Source organism: Acomys russatus, chromosome 15 (assembly GCF_903995435.1).
Source record: "Acomys russatus chromosome 15, mAcoRus1.1, whole genome shotgun sequence".
Classification (NCBI taxonomy): Eukaryota; Metazoa; Chordata; class Mammalia; order Rodentia; family Muridae; genus Acomys; species Acomys russatus.
Genome location: NC_067151.1, coordinates 37003692 through 37026830, shown reverse-complemented (window position 1 = coordinate 37026830; position 23139 = coordinate 37003692). Strand labels below are relative to the sequence as shown.

Sequence of the window (23139 nt, the reverse complement as noted above, 5' to 3'; positions counted from 1 at the left end):
TGTCTATGGCATTCAAAGACTTGCTCAGTTTCTTAAATGGATGTGCTATTTGCCTCTATGTTGTGCCTATGTACTTAAAGTGCAGTCCATATCTATTATAACGTAGGCACCCCACATACACATCACAAAGCATCAAACTGATTCATTTCCAAAATATAACAATGAATAAAAGTCTTTATTCATCCTCCAAGAGACGACTTAAAAATAAGCGAGGCATTAGCTTAATTGAGGTATGGAAATGTATCTGCCATCTTATTAGTTGCTGAGGCTACTGCATTATAATCTGAAGAACTAAGCAAGATGACTCACAAGGCACAATAATAAGAAAAAAGAGTTGAAATGGAATAAAATTAAGTGGTATAAAACTTATAAAACTCACATGTGATGAAGGCTGTGTACCTGCTCTAAAAGCCACTGAAATCAGAGACACACTGGCTCGGAATCAGTCACATCTGATGGCAATTAAACTTAAGGTTAGAACACTGTAACTCAGGATTCAAATGGCAGCAAGGTCTCTGGATAGGATGGCAAGGATTACCAGCCTACTTAGCATCTTTTTTATGTTTGGTTTTTTGAGCTAGGGTTTTTCTGTGTAGCCCTGGCTGTCCTGGTACGCTCTATGTAAATAAGGGTGGCCTTGAACTCAGAGATCCAGCTGCCTCTTAGCTTCACTGCAATCACTGAAATAACTTTTTTTTTCACTCCAGTATTAATTGTTATGGAATCTTGGAGTTAATGAAAGATCTGTACTAGTGTGAGGGAACTGTCTTATTTTGTTGATCAAAACTCAAGTTCCATGGAAAGGGAGTCTTGCCACCTCCTTACATTTTTGCCTTGGCAGACTGTTTTGTTTATTTCTTTGAAAGTTTCCATTCTGAATCTAATACTACTTACACACACACACACACACACACACACACACACACACACACACACACACAATCTCACTTATGTTGATCAAAACTCTGAAGAAAAAAAGAGTGACTTCAGAATTAATTTAAAATTTTAAGTCACTGTAATCTTTCAAAGATGAAAGTGTTTTTTTTTCCCCATGTCTGGAAGAAATCTTAATCATTTATACATTTGTCAAAGTATTCATAAACAAACCATATGGTATATAATATGTTGTATACCACACTGACTCAAAAATTCAGTAAATAGACATGAAAAATTCTTGAATTAGATACTGAGTATTGTGGCAGTTATTCTACTAGTTTATACTTTTGAATAAATTTAAGTATTTTAATGCTAAAAGGCAAATAATTAAAAAGTTTAATAAATTAAAAAGAAAAATATGTTTAACAGGCACACCCAGTCACAAAACCACGATGGCATCTTTACTGAGGTCACAGCTGTATTAGTTGTTCATAGATAGGTTTTAAAAAGAAAAGTGAAGCTAAATAAAGGTTCTTCTTTCCATTTTCAGAACTCAGTTTTTGAAAAAAAGAAAGAACAAAAACAAGAAAACTTTTCTGTGAAATGTGCCAAGTTACCACGGATACATGTCAGGCTACTTCTACGCTCGTCAGAAAAGATAAATTCAATGTAAAGGCTCAACTAATATGTGGAATTTGAAGTATCAAACGTTGAAAATGAAAGGGATTAGACAATTTGGAACAATGACAGTGACAACATCAACGTGTAAGCTGTTTTGCTTGGATGTGATGCAATGCAAAACCAGCAAATATTTAATCATGTTTTGCTCTTTCCTGACACCTAAATATAAGAGTTAAATCATGGAAGAGCTTTTCACTCATTAATTCACAAAATGGATCTGATAAAAATTATCAGAAGCTATTTTTCTTTATAAAAATTACCAGACATTTCCCCCAAGGAAAGGGCAATTATGAAAGACTATGCTCAGTGTGGCAGGAGGCTGAGCAGCTGGACACAAGGCAGTTTGTTTTGCAGGGCCCGAGAACACCAGGAAGCAACGTCCCAACACTGCCTGCCCTGAATCATCACATAAACTCTGAAGCTATTATGTGCAGCAAAGGGAAGGGGAGAAAACTGAAATCTGGATTCCTTTTACTGCTGGAATAACAAGTTTCCAGCTATTCTTTTGCAGCCAGTAACTGTCTGATCTGACCCTCTGCCCTCTCAGGTCAAAGGTTCTTGTCAAAACCCAGTGCAGCTAGTTTAAAAAACATGTTGTGAAAAGTTATGTTCAAAGGGCTGAGTTCAGAAAACAAGCTAATAGAAAAAATATTTCAAATTAAATGCTTTGAATACGTGATTTTGATCTTCAAAACAATGTCCTTTAAGTGTCCGCAGCCTCCGGCAGCTGAGACGGCAGGTTGGTCTTGGCTTTCTCCTGTGCTCTGAAGTGGGTGGGTTTCTGCTGACAGGCATGTAATGAATGTCTCCTTCCTAACCTCACTTCACTCCACTTGTGACACTGCAGGCATTTAACGGTTCTTACAAAGGCTGTATTGTGTCCTTGCAAGTGATCTCTGAGATAGTAAAGACATAAAGTTATTGTAAGTCACACTAGAGCTGATGAGAGAGGGAGGGAGGAACTGTGTACATGTGTTCCTTGTATTCCAAAATTTTACATCATCTTCATCTTCATCATCATCATCATCATCATCATCATCATCATCATCATCATCACAAATGTAGGCAAATCTAAGCCAGCATACTACCTTACAGGCTACAGTCCTCATACAGGTTCTCAACTTTCCTAACGCTGAGACCTTTTACACAGTTCCTCATATTGTGCTGACCACCAACCATAAAAGTATTTCATTGGTACTTCATAACTGTAATTTTGCTACTGTTATGAATAGTAATGTAAACATCTGATAAACAGGATTATCTGACATGTGAAACACACACACACACACACACACACACACACACACACACACACACATACACACACACGGGGTTCACAACCCAAAGATTGAGAAACGCTGGCTTAGATGGAAAAGTAAAAGGAAGGAGGAATTTTGTTCGGGGAATTGTACATGGAGAGTAAGAAATCTTTAAATTGTATCCTATGATTTAAAAAAAAAAAATCTACTTGTCTTATATCCATTTGAGGAAAAATATTTGAAGAATATAGTTACTGTCTTTATAAAATATATTTCCTGGACCATCATTTGTGTGATAAATTTATCTTACCCTTAAACTGGTTCAGAAACAAAAGTATTTACTGACATTTTCTTATCAGAGGAACCACTGTAGGTCATCCTTGAAAGATCATCAAATAATGAGTACTACTAGGTCAGGGGTGCCTCAGTGTTAGAGTCCTGCCTGTGGAGTAGCGCCTGGTATGCTCAGATCTTGAGATTGGTTCAAAGAGTGGGGCAGAGAGAGGAAGGGGGAAGAGAGAAGAAAGAAAGAAGAGATACATGAGAAAGATGGAAAACAGCTTAACACTGGGCTAAAGTAAAAAGTAGCAGCAAAATTACTGTTAAGCAGTAATGGTTTCTAGGACCCTCTGGATCCTTCTATTTCTCCATGTTTCCATTCTTCTCTCACCTAGAGTCCCAATAGGATGTCCTCCCCTCTGTCCCACTTTCCTGGTAAGTGAAGACATTCATGGGACATGGCCCTTGGACCAGTGTCCAGATATAACTGAGTATATACCATTTGACTCTTTCTGCTTCTGGGTGAACTCACTCATTATGATCATTTCTAGTTCAATCCATTTGTCCACAAAATTCAGGAATTCCTTGTTTTTAATGGCTGAGCAGTATTCCATAGTGTAAATGTACCACACTTTCTTTATCCATTTTTCTTCTGAGGGACACTCCTACAAGAAGAAAATTATGATGGGTGGATCTGGGCCCAGGGGTTCTGCTCAAACTATGGCATCAGCCAAGGACCACACATGCAGTAAACACTGAACCCCAACCCAGATCTAGGCAAGGGACAGGACATTCTCCACAGCTCAATGGAGAGTGGGGACTGACTTTCACACTAACTCTGGTGCCCCATGTTTGACCATGTCCCCTTGATGGGGAAGCCTGGGATAGCAGGCTACAAAGAAGAGACTTGATACCCTATGAGCATATACATGGGGAGGAGGTCTCCCTCAGTCACAGTCATAGGGGAGGGGAGTAGGGGGGAAAGCAGGAGGGAGGGAGGAATGAGAGGATATCTCATTGAGATGGGATATCTACTGAGATGTAATATGAATGAATTAATAAAAAGTAAAAGTACAAAAAAAGAAGTAGTAATGGAATAATTCCATGGTTGGGGGCCACCACAGCACCAGGAACTATATTAAAGGGTTGTAGCATCAGGAAGGTTGAGAGCCACTGCTCCAAGAGGTTTCGTGGATGCATAAACTTAATATTTTACAAAAATGTTTAACAAAGTTTAACATTTTATAATAAAGATTGGGTTTGTAGAACAACTTCAACTCACATCCTTCAATGCCATTTTCCGATCCTATTGATGATTTTCCAAATGTAGACAAATAAAAATATTAAGGTTATAAATAAAAATGTAATTTTAAAACAAATGTCTGATCCTAGTGTGGTATACCTGACTACCCAGGACTGTTTCTTGGCCTCTTTCTTCCTGGCTTCTGCTGCTGTCCTGAGAACCTGGCTAGCAGTTCCACAGCATAACACATCTGAGTTGAGGTGCACTTCTGAGATAATTGTCTTTTGGCATGTTATTTCCTCAATATCTATAAAAATGTCATGTTACTTATGAATGTCATAAACTACCAGCACACATACATGAACAACACACATATCCATACATGTGTGCATGCATGAACACACACACACACACACACACACCAACAACAACAATAAATACAACAAAATGTAACTAATAAATATATTAAGCCAATAGGAAGGCAGCTAAACTACTTTCTTCTTAAGTGCCTACCTTCTAATCAAAGACAATTTTGTCCCCAAGAGGACATCTGTACATGTTTGGTGTCAATTTGGAGGTTTGAGGAAAACTATCACTGGCATATAGTGGGTAGCGGCCACCTAGAGATGCTGCCAAGCACTCTACAAAGCACGGATTGGACTTACAGCAAGTATTCATTTGGTCTACAACACTGACATTGCAGAGGCTGTGAAACCCAGGACAATGCTATGTCCTTCAGACATCAATGGTTTGCTTTTCAAAGGCAATAACTGTAAACTGTTCATTATGCTTTCTTATTGCGGCTGTGGATCAAAACTTGCTTTTATTCGTTGAGAATAAACACACCTATATGCACCCACGTTCCCCATGTATTCTCTCCAACGCCTTCCATGACCTCTGAATCTCTCATTATCCCTCTCTCTCCCAACTTTATATTTTCTCTTTTAAGCAAAAAGTAACTAAAACAAACAAAACCATCCACTAGTTTCATGTAATTAGCATGGCCAATATGTGCATGGTGTGGGTCCCGTACTGTACCACTGGAAACCTAGCAAGGGGCCACACCCATAGTGAAGAATGACTCCATACTGCAGCAGCTATCAACTACAAACAGCTCTTCAGAAAAGGCTGAAGACGACACAATCTGTTAAAGTAGCAGAACTAGGTAACATCAGAGCTGCTGTTAAACAGGCCTGATCTCCTCCTAGAATTAAACACTGGAAGATCAGTCCTTTTCACAGATGTTTTGAGGGTATGACTGTGGAAGTTCAGACCTGCTCCACGTCACTATCATGCTAGGACACTCGGGGCTGCCTTTCACACTCAGGCTGAACTTGGGAAATCTCTGCAGTAGCACCTGCAGTGCTGCAGCTTTCCCTTTTCTGAGCATAGCTCCCCAGCAAAAGCACTCTATACAAACTGCCCTGGGTTCTGCTCATGCTTCTTAGGCTTGCTGTACAACGATGCTTCCTTATTGGCCTAGTTGATTCCTCCTCATACTACAAATTGCTACCAGGAACACTGGAAGACAGATCTTGCCTCTCTTTCTATAGTATTCAGGGTCTCCCATAAATATTCATTCTGCTCTTGGACACTCTAAGATTATGCTCTTAAGAGTCAAGGACTCTTAGTTGTCATGCAGAGCCGGCTACAATGGAAATGCTAAAAGGATGGTAACTGAATAACGGAATCAGTGAATGGAAAAATGACAAGAGTAGAACATATGGGCTCCTTCAACTACATTCAAAGGTAACAATTTTCCATACAACTGAAACATAAATCAATCAATCAATCTCTCTCTCTCTCTCTCTCTCTCTCTCTCTCTCTCTCTCTCTCTCTCTCTCCCCCTCCCTCCCTCCCTCCTCTTCCTTCTCTCCCCTCACTCCACTCCCCTCTCCTCAAAATTTTCAAAAATTGTGAGGTATAACCAAACATAGTGGCATCTGGGTAAAGTTACCTAACAAATCAGTATGTATCACTTAGTTCTTTCAAAGATTCTGAAAACAACATTATAAAAGTGTGGCTGGTGAGCTGGATCAAGTGGAGGGTGCTTGGTATAAGGTCTATCACCCTGAATTCAATGATTGCAGAAATGATTCCTCCAAGTTGTTCTCTGATCTCCACATGTATGGCATGGCATGTACATAGAGCACACATTATACCGACACACAATATACATATAGACTAAAGGCTTTTTTTTAATGTAGCAAAATGTTAACAATTAGTCAAGTCACTCGAATGATATACAGACATTCCTTCTACCAAAATAGCAATTTTTGAATGGGCTTGAAATTTTCCAAAATAACAGTTAGTCAAAAGTAGCCAGTATTTACAATAATAAATGTGAAAATGAAGCATTAATAGAACATACTGGGAACCACATGGAGAAACACAGAAGAGGAACCCCAAATTAGGTCTGGGAATCAGGAGCACCTAATTAGAGGAACCACACAAAGGATGGTTCCTGAGCTAAAGCTAGGAACATACTGTTCTTTCAGTAGGATGACACACCTTAAAACCGGTCTCACTGCAGATAAGGCAGTTAGGTACTATAAACCAGGCATGGTTTGCTTGATGCCTAGACTCTCCCCAGCTTTTTAAATCATAGCCAGTCACTGAGAAACTTTCTAGCAGGACAGAGTGATTACATCTAAAAATACAGTGCTTTTCAACCTGCGAGATTGTGTATCAGAAGTTCTGCATATCACATAGTTAAATGGCGAATCATAACAGTAGCAAAATTACAGTTATGAAGTAGCAACAAAAACAATGTTATGGGGGGGGGTCACCACAGCATGAGGAACTGTATTAAAGGGCTGGAGTATTAGGAAGGATGAGAACCACTGCGACAATGCTTTTAGAAGTTATCTTGGGCCGCACTTTAGCACGAGTGTCCTCCTAAGATATTAGCCCATCCAGTGGTGTGCTATGGACAGCCCACAGGGCTGCACAGCTTACTAGGCATCCCGGCTCAACTCTAGGTCCAGTCACTTCCCTTTGGAAGTATGAAATCATCAACAAAGTGAGCCATTCACACCACAGTAATCGGCTGACCAAACAAACCAGTGCCCTCTCTCCTCCAATCGGAAACTGCTGATCGACATCTCACTGCATCTCTCCCCACCCAACAATTATGAACCAAACTTACAATCTAATGACAAAGAAGAACTGGCCAAAAAAATGTGAGAAGTTTAGATTGTATTTATTACTGAAATTTAGTTCAACAATATTTGGCAAGGAAATCTGTTTGGATGGCCCTTGTAAATCAAATGATTTGGCATTGCAATGTAATTTGTCCTGCCCAAGAGACTAGGTCAAAATATATATAGTTTCTGCTACTGTCAGCAAAGACAGAAGCAAAATCCATTTCTTGCTTATACATGTAGTTGAGGTCAAATGACAGAACAGGTGTATAAGCTTAAATTGTGTTAGTCTGCGGGGATGAAGTTTCAGTCTCCAAGGTGATTTCAGTCACTGCATATGAGAAGTAAATCTAGTTTATCAATGAGTCAAATTGTTTCTTTTCCAAGAAAATGAGTCAAACACATTCATTGCTGTGCTTTTAGCAATGACACATCTATAGTGTTATTAGTTTTTAAAAACCCAGTTCTTTGATAGAAAAGACATAGTTGTGCTTTCTTATTCAATCCATAGTTGGAAAATAATCTAAAAAGTTTTATCATTATGAACGAAAGAAAAAGTCATTAATACACCTACAGCTATCTTAACTAATTTTCCCCTTAAAAAGGAAAGACTAGTTAAAAAGAAAACAGATTGAAGTTGTATATTTAGCAATGAATGAAATGAAATTTTTCTCAAATTTATTTTGCCCTCTTTTCTATCATTTACCCTATTGGAACATTTAAATAGCAAAATTAATATCTACTCTACTTAATCTCTTTAATTATTTCTTTTTTTTTAGTTCATCAACCAGTTATATAATACTTAATAAGTCAACAATTTAACAAAGTATCATTATCTTCATTAATAATTGTTTGAATATTAACAAAATACAATTTGTTTCAAAGTTCAATGATTGCTTTATGTATGTTTGAGTTTTCATGGCCAGAAGACATCATGACACATAAAATGCAGAATTCTAAAGTTTAAAAGATTCTTTTTTTTCCCCTTAAATATGGCCTATAGGAATACTTAGTCCCCCGTGCCCTTCTGTTCACTCCCTTTTCACAATGTTTCCTGCTCCAGGGATCCCTCAGTTTCAAAAATAAATATGGTGGGCTGAGGCTCAGAGATAAATGTTGAGTTTGACCCTGAACTGACTACTACCTCCACGCAGGAAAAGGTTTCATGTAAGTGCGTGTGTGTGCGCGCACACACACACACACACACACACACACACAATTTTCCTCTAAAAAAAAAAAAAAAAGAGGAAAGTAATGGCCAAAGCTCCCACAAATAAGAAGCAGCAAATCTGGCGCTGCTTATCCCTAGAATTCCTACCTATCACAAGACACACTGCTACTGGTGGGATTATCTGCATGCTAATATCATATAAGAAATGTATAGCTTTATATTTGGATATATTTGTAAGAATATCAGCAGACTTAAGAAACATACACTACCCAAATGCATATAGTTCTTTCAATAAGAGAATAAAAACAATTATATTTTAATGATGTTAAAGAAAAAGAAAATTATTTCTACAATAAAGTTAAAGGTCTGAACATGTTATACTATTTTCCTTCATAAAATCTGTCATTTCTGGGGCTAGATAGATGGCTCAGCTGTTAGCAGCACTGGCTGCTCTTCCTGAGGACTTGGGTTCAATTCCCAGTACCCATGTGGCATTTTCCAATGTCTGTAACTCTAGTTCCTGGAGATATGACACACTCACAAAGACATACATGCAGGCAAAATGCCAATAAACATAAAGTAAAAAAAAATTAAATCCTAATTTTAAAAAAATGACTTCAGAAAAAAATCTGTAATTCCTCAGGTAGTATATACTTAAATTTGTCCTTCTCAGAGGGACAAGTCACCTGCTTAGCTCTCCCAATTAGAGAAAAGTAGGTGTGTTGGGAAAGGAGTTTATATCTAAATGGAAATATTTGCTAAGTGGCTTTTCAGGCTAACCTGGAACACCCAGGAGGTGCTGGTAACCTAATACAATCTAGGAAACAGCTGTCTAGGGAGCAGACATTTAATGTCTAATTACTATATATTAAACACAACACATAGGAATATACCAATGTTTGAAATGTTTTTCACTTTACTTAATTAGTATCAAGAGAAGTGATTACTTGTGTTAATTTTTGTATTAGTTTAAATTTAAATATTGATGTTCGATTTAAATCATCACTGTACGACTGAACTTAAGAAGAAAAGTTAAACTGAATGCAGATATGTTTCAGTGTTTGATAAGGTAATTTATTTAATCCTCATAAGAGCCATCAAGCTACACAGTGATATGGCTAAGCCCACTCACGTGGACAGGAAAACAAGCGGTCCAGCTTGCACTTGAACTGAGAAACAAGGCTCTGGAATCCCAGGCTCAAGCCATGATGATATTTTGTCTCTTGGGCAGTAGAGCAGGTATGTACACCTGTGCACGTGCACACACAGACACACACAGACACACACACACACACACACACACACAGACACACACACACACACACAGACAGACACACACACCTTTTTTGTCCGAACTTGCAAATACACAAGTAAGCTGTGGAAATGTTTTGTAGTGCTGTCATTAATCTCTATGACCCGCAAACTTAAGTATGTAATATTTTAATACAGATCGCTACCACCTCTGCAATACAGACATAAGAACTAGAAGTTTAACACACTGATCACTACAGACTCATACAGGGCAGCCGAGCAAGAGAACACGCTCAAAGGGCCCTTGATTATGCACTCATCAGTAAACTTGTCTCCATCTCTCACCCTCCATTAGTCCTATCTGCAACAATCAATTGACCTTCTCCACTCAGACTGAGGGAACAAGTTCTGTCACACACAGGCGCCCGGCTTCTCCTGTTCTTTCTGAGCTGACATAGTATGGCCTCATGCTCTAGCTCAGTGGCTCTCAACCTTCCGAACGCTGGGACCCCTTACTGCAGCTCCTCTTGCTGTGATGATCTCCAACCATAAAGGTATTTCTGCTGCTACTTCATAACTGTAATGTTGCTACCATTATCAGTAGTAAGGTATGTGTCTGTGATTTCCAGTGGTCTCTGGGTGTCATAAACCACAGGTTGAGGACCTCTGCTCCAACTGATTAGTATGGCTGTAGGGATTTGAGAGGGCTGTGAGGTAGGCTTCAGAGCTTTGGTGAACCCTGTGCTTTGTTATCTCTCAACTTTCAAATTCCTATTAACCCAAAAAGCTAGGATCTATATAGACTCTGCAGCACCTAATAAGGCTATATTATGACAAGAATTCAATAAATATCTAGAGAATTAATGCTTTTTACTTGAGTTGGCCAAGTAGCATTTCCTTCATAACATCTCCCTGCACTCATGGACCCTTCTAAAGAAAATGGAAAAGAGGACAAAACAAAGTGCAGTGTCTGGATCAAGTTCGTGGCATTTCCTCTACATCTGTGCATGCAAAAGACATCCTCTCTCCAACTCCGCATTAAGTTGGCACAATATAATTCTAGTATAGACAACCTAAGAGGAACGGGGCTTCAACCCTGAGCAGAGATGAGTAGAAGCCAGTCTCTTCCCATCTCTGTCACATGTTCGACGAAGGTGTAGCAAGGTCAGATCTTAGCGGCCTCTGATGAAGGAGTGCACTACTGACATCTCAAAGACAAGCCTTTCTGAGCTAAGCACTGATATCAGGAAGAGACCTGTTCGTTGATTCCAGCTTGCTGTTAGCTGACATTCTCAGAGGAAATGGTGCTTGTTTGTTTTGTTTTGGTTTTTTGAGACAGGGTGTCTCTGTGTAGCCATGGCTTTCCTGGACTAGATTTGTAGACCAGTCTGGCCTCGAACTCACAAAGATCCACCTGCCCCTGCCTCCCGTCGTGCTGGGATTACAGGTGTGTGCCATCACGCCCAGCTTCATAAAAAAAAAAAAAAAAAAAAAAAAAGAATTGCATATCTGAGATTCACAGCCGAAGTCTGTGCTTTACTGCAAGGATTATTTCCACACTTTATAGGTTATCACTCATAAAGCTGACTTACACAGACTTAATAATATATGACATAATCCAAAACATTTGTGTCCATGTATATCCCAAGTAAAGAAGCACAAAATATACTTTAATGTCAAAACCAAACAACTATTCCAGAGTAAGGACATTCCAGCACCACAAAGCATCAGTCCTTCCTGCATCTCAGTAGAACAATTGCACAGGTACCAACATGGGATGCTGTGGAAACATCCCTCAGCAACAGAGGCACTGAGCAACACAGGCTCTCCGATGGACTGGCTGTGCTGTGGGTCCTCATTCAGAAAAGGTTTTATGAAGAGATAAAAGAGAACAAGGAAGCAGGAATGTAAGAGAAGAATTTTTTAACACTGCAGGGAGGCCGGAGGACACTCAAGAGAATGCTTGAAGGACGAAGAGAGGTAAGCCTGGGCAAAAATGTGTTTCACTTTATAAAGTGTTTCTCTTTCTAGGGTAGGAGAGGGACCTTTGTTCTTGCGCTCTCTAGGGAGCATCTGAGAGGAACTGGAGTCCTGTAACAGCACAACACTCAAGATCTATCATTGTTTCAGTGACTATGATCAGTAGCAACATGTGCACATGAATGAATATGCGAATATAGTCATTAGCTTTATCTTGCTTATGCTCAATGTTCTGTCTTCCCTTTCTATGTTTCCTTCTTTACTACTTTGAAGAGAAATAGAGCAAAGGGTTTACAGGAACAATAAAATCAAATGTCTAAAATTAAAAAAAAATATTATAGCATCATGTAATTTAAAAATTATAATGGCAATACTCTTCACTTTAAATAAAATGTTCATTGAAAAAAATGAAAATAGTAGACAATGTATGTCTAGAAACATTTTTTCCCAAAAAAAAAAAAAAAAAAAAACCAAAATCTACCAGTAGAAATGAAGCAAAAGCTCAGAGTGAGGCTAGAGGGTTTCAAGAATAAACTTCTGACGTTCGAAATATAATCCAAAAATATAACAATAATCTATAAGGAGGCTTTGCCATATGGGCGAGAGTGTAGATGCTTTGCATGCGTGCCACCTATACGCTTCTCAAATTTCATTTCTGGGAAGGCATTGTATGCAGCCCTGAATTACAGGTGGTACAGCTGTCACTTGTAGTAACTTGTGTGAAAACACAGCCTGGCTTAAATACCTGCAGTATGCCTTTCAGCCAACTGCACTAGTCTCCTCCCATACATGTTTCTACACAGGAGCACAATTATAAATGTCACTGTAATTTAAATATAAAATAAACACTAACAGAGTTGTTAAGATTTAAGAAATAAAGCTCAAGTGTGAAACTACACTGTAATGCGACATCAACAAGTTTTTAATTCATAGAAAAAAATAACAATCATTAAGGCAGACCTAACCTTCAGCTTTCAACTTTTTGCCACAAGGTAGCTTAACACATATATTCAACTATTCTAGCAAAGGTCCCTGCTTACCTGAGTGCAGCCCAAAGACAATGACAATTCACTTATGGTTTGTTTTGTTTTGTTTTTCTGGCTGCTAGAAATCGCATTCAACAACTATCTGCTTTGCAAATTTTGGTCTTACCTACTTTCTGTTTTAGACAAGTGTTTTTTTTTCCCTCCACTTTCTACAATTAATTATGTGCCTTTGTTCTATCTGCTTCTGGGCTCTGTGCTGTTTTCTTATACTGTAATGTTCTTATCAAGATCAAAAAAAAAAAAAACCATCTGATATAATAATCTGCCTTATTCATTAGAAATGAAGGATTTGTTTTTGGAAACTGCTACTGAGGTTCACTTAAGTAAGCAGCCTCCAAGCCTTGCATTGTGGCTGTGGGAAAGGCCTGCAAGGCTCATCTCCTGATAGCTTCAAGAGTTTCCGAAATCCATTAGAACTCATGAATGGAGAGCCTGTACACATATGGACAGTTCAGGCAAGCAAAGAGGTTAAAAGGTTTCAAAGCAATCCATTAAAGGAGCTTGGACAGAGGCACTGGATCACCCAGACAACTACAAGGACCCTGAAGGTTTTGAATTGAAAACGTAAGAAAAGCAACTCCCCAGAGTTGCCCTCATGCTCCCTGAGTCAGTGTCTGGTTTATCTTCCAACTTCAAATTCCATGACTCAATTCTGGTCTGACCCCACCTTCACCCACTTTTTCTAGCTGGAGAGTTTTCATGTATTGGCTGTCCACTGACGCCTGTGACGTCACTCAGTGGGGGGAAACCAGTGCTCCCATTATTCTTCAACAGCTTCCTCCTCAGTGCTGCTTCTCCAGCTGAGACTCACTTCCCTTCCTAAACAGTATCTGAGAAACGAGACCACCAGGTTCACATGGCAATGCGAATGGGCAAATCTCATAAGGCTCCAATCCTAGAAGATCTACAGGGGATTAAGCTTCCGTAGAGGTGAGACTCGGTCTTCTCCAGGGATGAGGACCTAAGAGGAGGTCACCCCTAAGTGTATATGAGCAACTTTAAGTTTAGTCATAAACTTCTCTCTCTCTCTCTCTCTCTCTCTCTCTCTCTCTCTCTCTCTCTCTCTCTCACACACACACACACACACACACACACACACACACACACACAGATACACACAAAGTATAATTAAAGAATAAAACGTCACATGAATTTGAGGAATATGAAAAGCATGAGAAAAATTGAAGGAAGGAGAAAGGAAAATGTTATATATACAGGAGTCACATATTAAATTCTGAATTTTTTTTCATGAATGTTTCTTATTCTAGGAAAAAAACAATGCTCCAGGGCAAATTATCAACATTCTACTCCTTGGGATTATTACCTGATACTTTTTCTTATCACTATATTGAAAAGGAAGCAACAATAGCACAATACAAAACATTCACTGCACCTACTTTATAAGTGCTGCTATTTTTATAGCACTGACTGCTTTCCTGACATACACGCAGGTGAACTGCACGTGACTTTATAGTTTAAGATGGATGACTATGAAACAGAGGAACCAAATAGCTTCCTGTTATTAGGACAGGTCAGCAACGACAGCCAGCCTTTCTCCTCCTAGGGAGAACAAAGTACTTGCTAAGTGCTTCCTATAGTACAGCACAGACGAAAACAAAACCTGGGTTTTTGATAAGCTGCCGTGTAAAAGTCCAAAGAACCTTTCTTCCTTTTTAAATGAAATTTGACATTAAGCATCTAATTTAGAGTAATCAGAAATAAATTTTCACTCACTCTAGTTAATAACAGTGATGTCTGCATTCCTTTCCAATATTTTATTCAGTTACGAATCAAGACAGTACAGGTAATTTATACTGGATAAAACCTAACTCTATACGAAACTAAACAAAGACAATAGCGGAAAATAACCGCATAGGAAGCAGTGAAGGAATGTTTTCTAGGTGTTTCAAGTGTCCCCAGAGCTCCTTAGCTACATACTCCACTCAGCACAGCCATCCCTATGTCCTGCTCCGAGGACACACTCAGCAGAACCGCTTCCTTTCTCCTCAACAGTCAACCTCCGTGTCACCCTGCAGCCACTCTTTTCTGTTCTACAGTGTCCCAGGGTGTTCATCTAGTGCTACTCTCTTAACAGTAATGCAGGGATCTCAACCTGTATTTTGAAAAATACTGCTCTTCATATACAGGGGGAGGAGGTCCCCCTCAGTCACAGCCATAGGGGAGGGGAGTAAGGGGAAAATGGGAGGGAGGGAGGAATGGGAGGATACAAGGGATGGGATAATCATTGAGATGTAATATGAATAAATTAATAAAATATATTTAAAAAAATACTGCTCTTGTTATTTCTTTACTAACGATTACCATGAAAACCAAATGAAACAGGTAAAACACTCTGTTTCTTGTAAACCACTGCAATATCCTTAATACACTTCTACTTGTTGTTAGCTTGTTTCTTGGGATGTGATCACTTGAACTGACTGCCATAGGCTCTGTGTTCCCTTGTCCTATTCTAAAACCCCAGCTGTAGGATAACCCAACCTAAAGAAGCAACATCAACTGAACAACTCTGGCCCTACGGCAGGAACTAAAACAGCCATACAGAAACAAGGAAACCCACTTAACATCTTTCAGTAAATTCTGCAGCACTTGAAGCTGAGTACTTCTCCTGAAAATAATAAAGAAGCTTAAGAACACACAACTTACTAAATTTAGTCATGTATTTGTTCGCCCAGGTAAATTTTTACTCATATACTTATTCACTCATTAGCACATACTTGGCATACCTGGCCACTCCAGGAAGCTCTTTGTCGATCTGGTACATTCGACATTCTCTGCTGTTGGCTAAAAATACATTTTCTCCCTAAGGAGCAGATGGTTCCGTCTTCTGCACCCTACCTTCCTCCCATTACATTACTTTCTCACTTGGGAAATCCATGTGAAATTCTTTAGGACCAAATTTTAACTATCACCTGCTGTTTTTAACATATATAACTTGAGCTAAATGGAAAACAAGAGTTTGAACTCTTTTCCCTTACTCTAGACGGGTTGAAAATTTAAATTAACAATTCTAAAAAATAATTATATTTCCACTTTAATGTTCATAAGAAATAGTAAGACTGAGGGAGAAGACTGGCTGAGACCCTCTTGTAAGCCTCTGTTTACTGTGCACTGCTTTCCAGAAGATGAGGAGCTCATAAGCTGCCCAGGGCAGCTCCTTCATTAATTCCATGCAGCTTGAGGAAGCAAGATGGGGGAGTTCCAAGTTGCCTTAGAAAGCTGGTAATTCACTCAACATCCAGGCTTTGCTTGCCTTCTCCTTACTTGATTTGACGTCTCCTTCAGTGTAAGGATCTTGAATTTCTTTGAAAACTCCAAGTATATTAAAAACCTTCAGTAGAAACTAACCTGTCTCCAAATGAATCAGCATATATGAAGTCCTAGCAGAAAATACCTTTTGAAAACCTAAATGCAATGTAATTTTAAAGCAGAAAATTTATAATTTATATATTATTAAAAGGATAATTTCAATCCTATTTGAAGACTTACAAAAATATTATTTTTACTAAGATAGTATTAGTTTTAAAATAATCAGGTCTCTGGTTATCAGTTTCTTTCGGCTTGGCTCTTTTGGGGTTATGTGTGTAGGGGGCTCTAGGTCTTTTGTATACTAGGCAATTGCTATACCACAGTCTAACCTCAACACTTAAACTATTATTTCCTTTTTAATTTTGAGACAAGACTTCTGGCTAAGCTGATCAGATTGGTGAATCTACTCTATAGTCCTAACAGGCTTTAAATTTCCTATCCTGCTTCAGTCTCCTATGTATAGTTGGTATTACAGGCCTGTGCCACTAAGTCCAGCTTCAAAATTTTGTTGGTGATTTTTTTAAAGTATTACTTTGACCTCAATAAAAATATTTTAAAAATAATCTTTGTTTGAGAATTGTTCTAAATCAACTACCTCTGGGCTGAGCTGCCCCTTTAAAAGGATCTGTTTCCAATAATGCAATCTTATCAGCATATGATTAAAGTTAATATTGGTTTTTGTTATTTGAGTTTGTGAAATGTTTGCAAACATGTTAGGATAATTACAAAGTTACACTTACATATGAGAGAGAAACAAGCTCAACCTTTCACTATCAGACTTTGAAAATGCAAAATAAAATGGTTAGACAGATCAAACAAAAGCCTCTGTAAAGTCTGGACGGCCATTCACCACAACCAGTGCACCAGGTAGGCAGGAGGGCTTCCTGCTGCAGGCACAAAAAACACCACAGTCTGGGAAGCTCTCGCTATGTCAGGGTTTTCAGTGGAGATTCTCTGACCTCCTTTCTGGCCTACCTACACTTTCTCAAGTAGATGGTAACGTTGGCTTCAAATAGCCTAGGCAAATGTCAAAATACAACTGCAGAGCCATGTTTTCCTAAGCCGAAAATAGCTATCAGGAGATCTAATAAGAAACCAACACTCGAGTTACTCCATGAAAAATGTTGGTATCACTGTACATGTGGTTAGTGCGACAGTCACTGTAAAAAGAGAGCTTCACAGGAAAAATAGGATAATAAGGAGAAAAGAAGTAAGCAATGTTCCAAAATTAGTGCACCTGGCTTGTGATATGTGAAATACCTGAATATTTAGGGCTATAAGAAGGTAACCATAGTACAAAGCCCAAGCATATGATGTAAGCATGCAGGACTGACCTTGAGTAGGCTCGGTGGGGGGATGGTAACATTTTCCACAGGCACACTATATAAACAACAACCGTGGCCAAGGACTTGGTGTGATTTTTGTCTCTGGCTTAGCTCTCTTCCCTCACTAACCGCCCCCCCCCCCACCTCCCCCACCCCATGATTGTGAGCTCATGGTACTACACGGATCTGACCCTGTTGATGTCTAGACTGACTGGGTTCTTATTATGTTCTGCTTTTCATTTCGGACTCAGTTCTCTGTCATTAAAAAAGGAGCTAAAACAGAACAATTACTTTTTCGGTATTTGGTGTGGTCCAGGCATGACTTGATGTGATTCAAATTTCTGTTTGATCCTCAGAGAACGCTATCATCTATTATTGCACCCACTACAGAGGCTGAAACTCTAAAACTCTGGTGTTTCCCAATGTGCCACAGTCAGGAAACTTCCCAAAGCAGCACAAGCGTCACATGGTAAACCTAGGCTTTCCAGGCTGCTCTGGCTCTGCAACTGATACTATTCTTTTTTTATTTTTTTTGGTTTTTCGAGAAAGGGTTTCTCTGTGTACCCCGGGTTGTCCTGGAACTATCTTTGTAGACCAGGCTGACCTCGAACTCACAGAGATCCACCTGCCTCTGCTTCTGAGTGTTGGGATTAAAGGCGTGTGCCACCATGCCCGGCTAGAACTGATAGTCTTAACCATAAGGCTAAGATAGAACATTTCTCCTTCTATTAGAAATGGCATAAAGTGTCCATAATTTATCTCATACACTCTACATGTTTATATTCCCTTTATAATACTTTCATCCTTAGCACCCAAACTTATTCTTCTCATGACAAAACTCTCCTTAGGGAGACATCTCACTGATTTCATTAATACCATGTTATCTTATTTATAAAACATTGACATAAAGCAAATTGAAGTGCCATGAACGCATTCAGTGACAAAAAATTTAGAGGGGGAAGCTTGCACCTTATATATCTTAGAGTTTTTCATGCGCAAAATTTTATGATAGGTTTCATTTTTATTCGTTAACCACTTCAATAACATCCCCCAAATTACCACCTAATTAAAACACCAACAGCAAGCTGCCAACAAAAGCTAAAAGCAGGAACTAGACAGTAAGGAACAAAGCGAAAAAGAAAACACACCAGGGATAAGGGAAGTAAAACAACCTTTCCACTATGGCAAAACTACGTAATTCAAACATCAGAGCCAGAAAGAAAAACAGAGGGGCCGGTACACAGTCACATGTGAAAACACTAATGGCCCCAGGGAGGCGCATGTGTTGGTTCTAGTTTTGCCCCATTCACACTCAATCCTTTGTTTACCTTCACGTCCATGTATGTTTTCACGGCAAAATATTTTGAAATGTGCACTGAATTTAAGTTTGCTCTGATGATATGCTGGAAAGTTCAGCACTATCTAAATCTTACTAAAGTACTGCTGCAACATATGGTTCTTTTTCAAATTAAGATACAAGTGTTCAGGGAACATTTGCTCATGTGGTTTGATTTTGACTTTCATCTGATATTTTCTAAACACGCTCTTTTTGGGTGACAGCATACACTTCCTAGGGTTTAGATACAAGGAACGAATGCATGTAGCTTAGACACTAAAATGCCTCCTACATGGAACTGAAATCACTCCCGAAGCAGCTGGTATACAGTGCTACTCCTTACCCCTTTGTATCTGGCCACAGCTGCTAATCATAAAGTATGTGATTAGAGCCGAGTGGGAAGGTAAGCGGCCCAAAGGAGCATCGCTATTTGCCTTGTGGTTTTAGAAGTATCAACGCCCAGTGTCTGCTTTAACATGTTTCATGTTCCTTTGTTCTTTTAAGTGTTCTGGTGTTAATAAAGGATGAGAGATGCATTTACCTTACTGTATGTGTGACTAAACATCAAAAGAGCAGTTAGGGTTTTAATACGGAACAAACATCAAAGCATTGCACTAATCCCTTGCAAGTATCTCAGCCTTTAGCGTTATATTAGCATGGTATTGTGCGTGAAAACACACGTATTTTTGAGAATATCTTCCTAAAGACAACCACTGATGATATATTCCTAATAGTTTTGCCCCCGATACTCTGGCATCAAGTTGTGCTTCTAATGCCAGAAATACTTTTCAGTATAAAACAAAACAAAATGAAATGTAGATGGATCCCTTTACCTCTCCAGTCTTTCGGCATGTTGTGTGTCATGTGCGGTTAGGAACACTTTACTCCTGTGCTAACAGCTGCACTGCACATTTCAGGTCTTCCACATTAGAAAATACAAACACACAGTTCCCCAACCTGCAGCTCCTGCCATAATTTGCCCCTTCATTTCGACTGAGTCTTGGGTCCCCACATCTCCGACACCAGAGCCTTGTTTTCTAATCACTTTGGTACCATTAGACCCTGAAGTGCATCTTCTTACCCAGTTCTGCAATATATTTCTTTTAATTTCATTAAACATATGTTGAATGATCATTTTTCCTAGACATCGTGCTGAGATTCTAAGTCAATACATAAACATCCCTATCCTCAAACTTTTCACAGTAAGGGGCCTCAAGGAGCGGAAGGACCTCACCGAAAACCAAACCAAACTAAACCAACCCAGTACCTTGAATCCATGGCTACCCAGCTTTCAAAGCAAAGCCCTGACATTTTAACTCTGATTCCTCTCTTCAGGATGAGTCCTCAGTGCTAGTTTGGGTTCTGCTTCAGAATAAAGACTGAGAGGATATTCCACCACCTGTATAGCCAGCACTCCTCTCACTACCTGGGCCACTCCAGTGTTTGGAACAACACGTATACATACATATTTATGTACATATATACACACATGTATATATTTATATGGTTAGGTGAGAGGGAAGACTAGAGTCCAGAGGAGTATGACCTTTTTTTTTTTTTTTTTTTTTTCGTAGTTTCTGCAGCATGCTCTGTGTACATGTGAATGTATGCATCTTTTCTAGTTTTACTTACTTTTTTTATTCTGAGAGACTTATGTTTGAGTTGTGACTCAACCATTTTCTAGCTGTGTGACCTTGGGAAAATTACATAGTAAAATCTACACTTTCACCATTTTCTGTATGCTAGCTGTTGTGCTAAGTGCTGGCACAAACTGTCTCATTAAATTAAATCTTCATAAAAACTCTGACAAGGAGATAATATTATTCATACTTTAGAGAGGATGAGACTACAGCTGACAGAAGACTGTAAGTAAACACCCCAAGGTCACAAAACCAGGTATCGAATAACAGCCTAGAGTGAGCTGGATGGGGACCGTGTTGATTTCCCTTGATGGCACTGAGCTATCCCAAGGATGAGGACAGAGGCCAGCACTAGATGCCCAGGATGTTTAAAGAGCAGGGATCCGGAGACAGCTTCCGTAGATACACTTTCTGGTGCCAGTGAGGCCTGGAGTGAAGACCATGGTGGGCTACTCAACTTCACAAAGCCTCTTTCCTCATCCTCATGATGCAGGAATGACAGTTTCTTACGTGTCTCCTGTTTAATGATTAATTTTATTTGACACTGTCACACAGGTAGAAACTGTACTCTCATTACCCTCTTCCCTACTCATCTATTGTTTCCCTCTCATCCCTATCTTAAATTTCCTAGAAAAAAAAATAAGATGTGATTCTAAGGTAGACAATTAATAATATATGAAAATTAACTAAAATATTTTAATTCTGTAAGTCTAACCAACAGGCTTTATGTTTCACATAAAACTGAATAATAAATAGGAACAGTTTAATTTTGAGCAGCAGGACTCTAAAGTATCAAAAATGTCAGCACCTGGTCACTTCCCTTCCTTACGTTGGATCTCAGTTGCTCTGACGAAGCACAGGTCTGTTCTTTTATTTCTTTTCTACATGGGCTTGTCTAACAAAGCTTATAGATTTTGACTTCTTTATTAAGTAAAGAAAAATAAGAACTTTGTATTTGCTTAATTCAATACCTACTTTAAATATTCTGCCCATGCTCCTCCTCTGTGTGGAGGTCTCTGCTCCAGAGGAGAGGAAACAGGAGATGAACAGCCATAAGCGTCAAGCTGAGCTGAGTGAGGCAGAGGCGCTCTAAGTGGGGTCTGGGCCTTATTTTGAAAATAAGCACATGCACCCAAGACTTACTATGAACAAGGAATTCATATTCCTTTTGAAATAATTATGATTTGTAATTAATTTATAACTATTTTCATTATTTGTAGGCATTCGCAATTTTTATATTCATTTCATTCCTCATCCCAAGAGAAAATAAGATTCTGGAAAAATACACACTCAAGGCACACTTAACCATAATGCAAACTCCAAGCCTTGGATTCCACATCAAGTTATTTTTTTAAATGAGTATATGAGTTGCAATTTTTTTAAACTGCAAGCTCATTATAGCCATTAAAATAAGAACAATAAAATGCTACTTTTGTGTTTTTGCATAAGAAGCCAAAATGCATTTTAATTCACTATGAAGACTTCAAAACATCCTGTTTAGTTATTCTTCATGTTCTACAGTGAATACAGCATAGAAGAGAATAGAAATATATACTATCCAATATATTTTCAGTTTCTAAAGTTACTGGTAAGCATATATTTTAATCTTAGTACAAAGTTTAGGTTGGTTTGGATTTGGTTTTGGAAATAGGAGCCTTCATTTCAACTATAGAATATTGATTAAAATATTAAATTTATACTTAAAAATCAAAGAGGGTAAAAAGCGTTATCAACTGAGAGTAAGGCTGAAATCAGGAAGGTGGTTCACAGGTTCACTCATCCTGTGATGAGTAGGATAAAGAATAATTGGGAAATGTGTTTAAAACTGGCATGGTGCTGTGCTTCTACACACACGGTTTGCACTGCCTCCTTCCCACAACTCAGAAACAGAACACAAGCCTGCAACACAGACTCTTCACGCAGTCACAGGGACATGGTTCCATTAAAGAAAAAAATAAACTGCAAATAGGCCTGTGTTGTGGCTCCCACTTGTAATTCCAGGACTAGAGACTGAGAGACAGCAAGTCACTAAGGGACTTGCTGCATTGTAATAGTCAGTGTCAGAGCCACCTGTGTTGTAGTGCAGGACCATCTTCTAAAAAGTACAAGGGATGGGGGAAGAGAAGGGGGAGAGGAGCAAAGAAGGAGAGGGAAGAGGCAGCTACTCTGAGAGTTCTTGGATGAGTGGCAGCAACTCAATGCAGGACAAGCATGTGCCCTAGCCCCACCACATCGAGGCGCACCTCTGGTTCCCAGTTAGAGGAAGGGAAAAACACACTAGTTTAGTATTTTTTTTCTGGTTTTAAATATTCACGGAGAGATAACTAAAATGTAGGCATTTCCGCAAAATAAAAAAAAAAATTGTTATTTTATTTTTGACTATTTTAAATCACAAAAAAAAATCTTGCTAAATAAACAATGAAGATTGTAAGATGGAAAAACAAAATTCAAATCACGGAGTAAAATACTTTAAAGTCTGTCTAATACCAAATTTAATGTAAGTGTAAAATAGAATAGAAATGTAAAAGCTCACATAGAACCAGCCACCCCCAAGAAGAGTCTGCAGTAAGTAGTGTGTCCCT

At 38.9% G+C, this 23139-nt stretch overlaps 1 protein-coding gene across 25 annotated transcripts in view; it reads right to left on the bottom strand.

Moving 5' to 3' along the window:
- The window catches only part of Mbnl1 (muscleblind like splicing regulator 1), a 177438-nt gene that overhangs the window by 66058 nt on the left and 88241 nt on the right, over positions 1-23139 (bottom strand). The window lies entirely within an intron of this gene.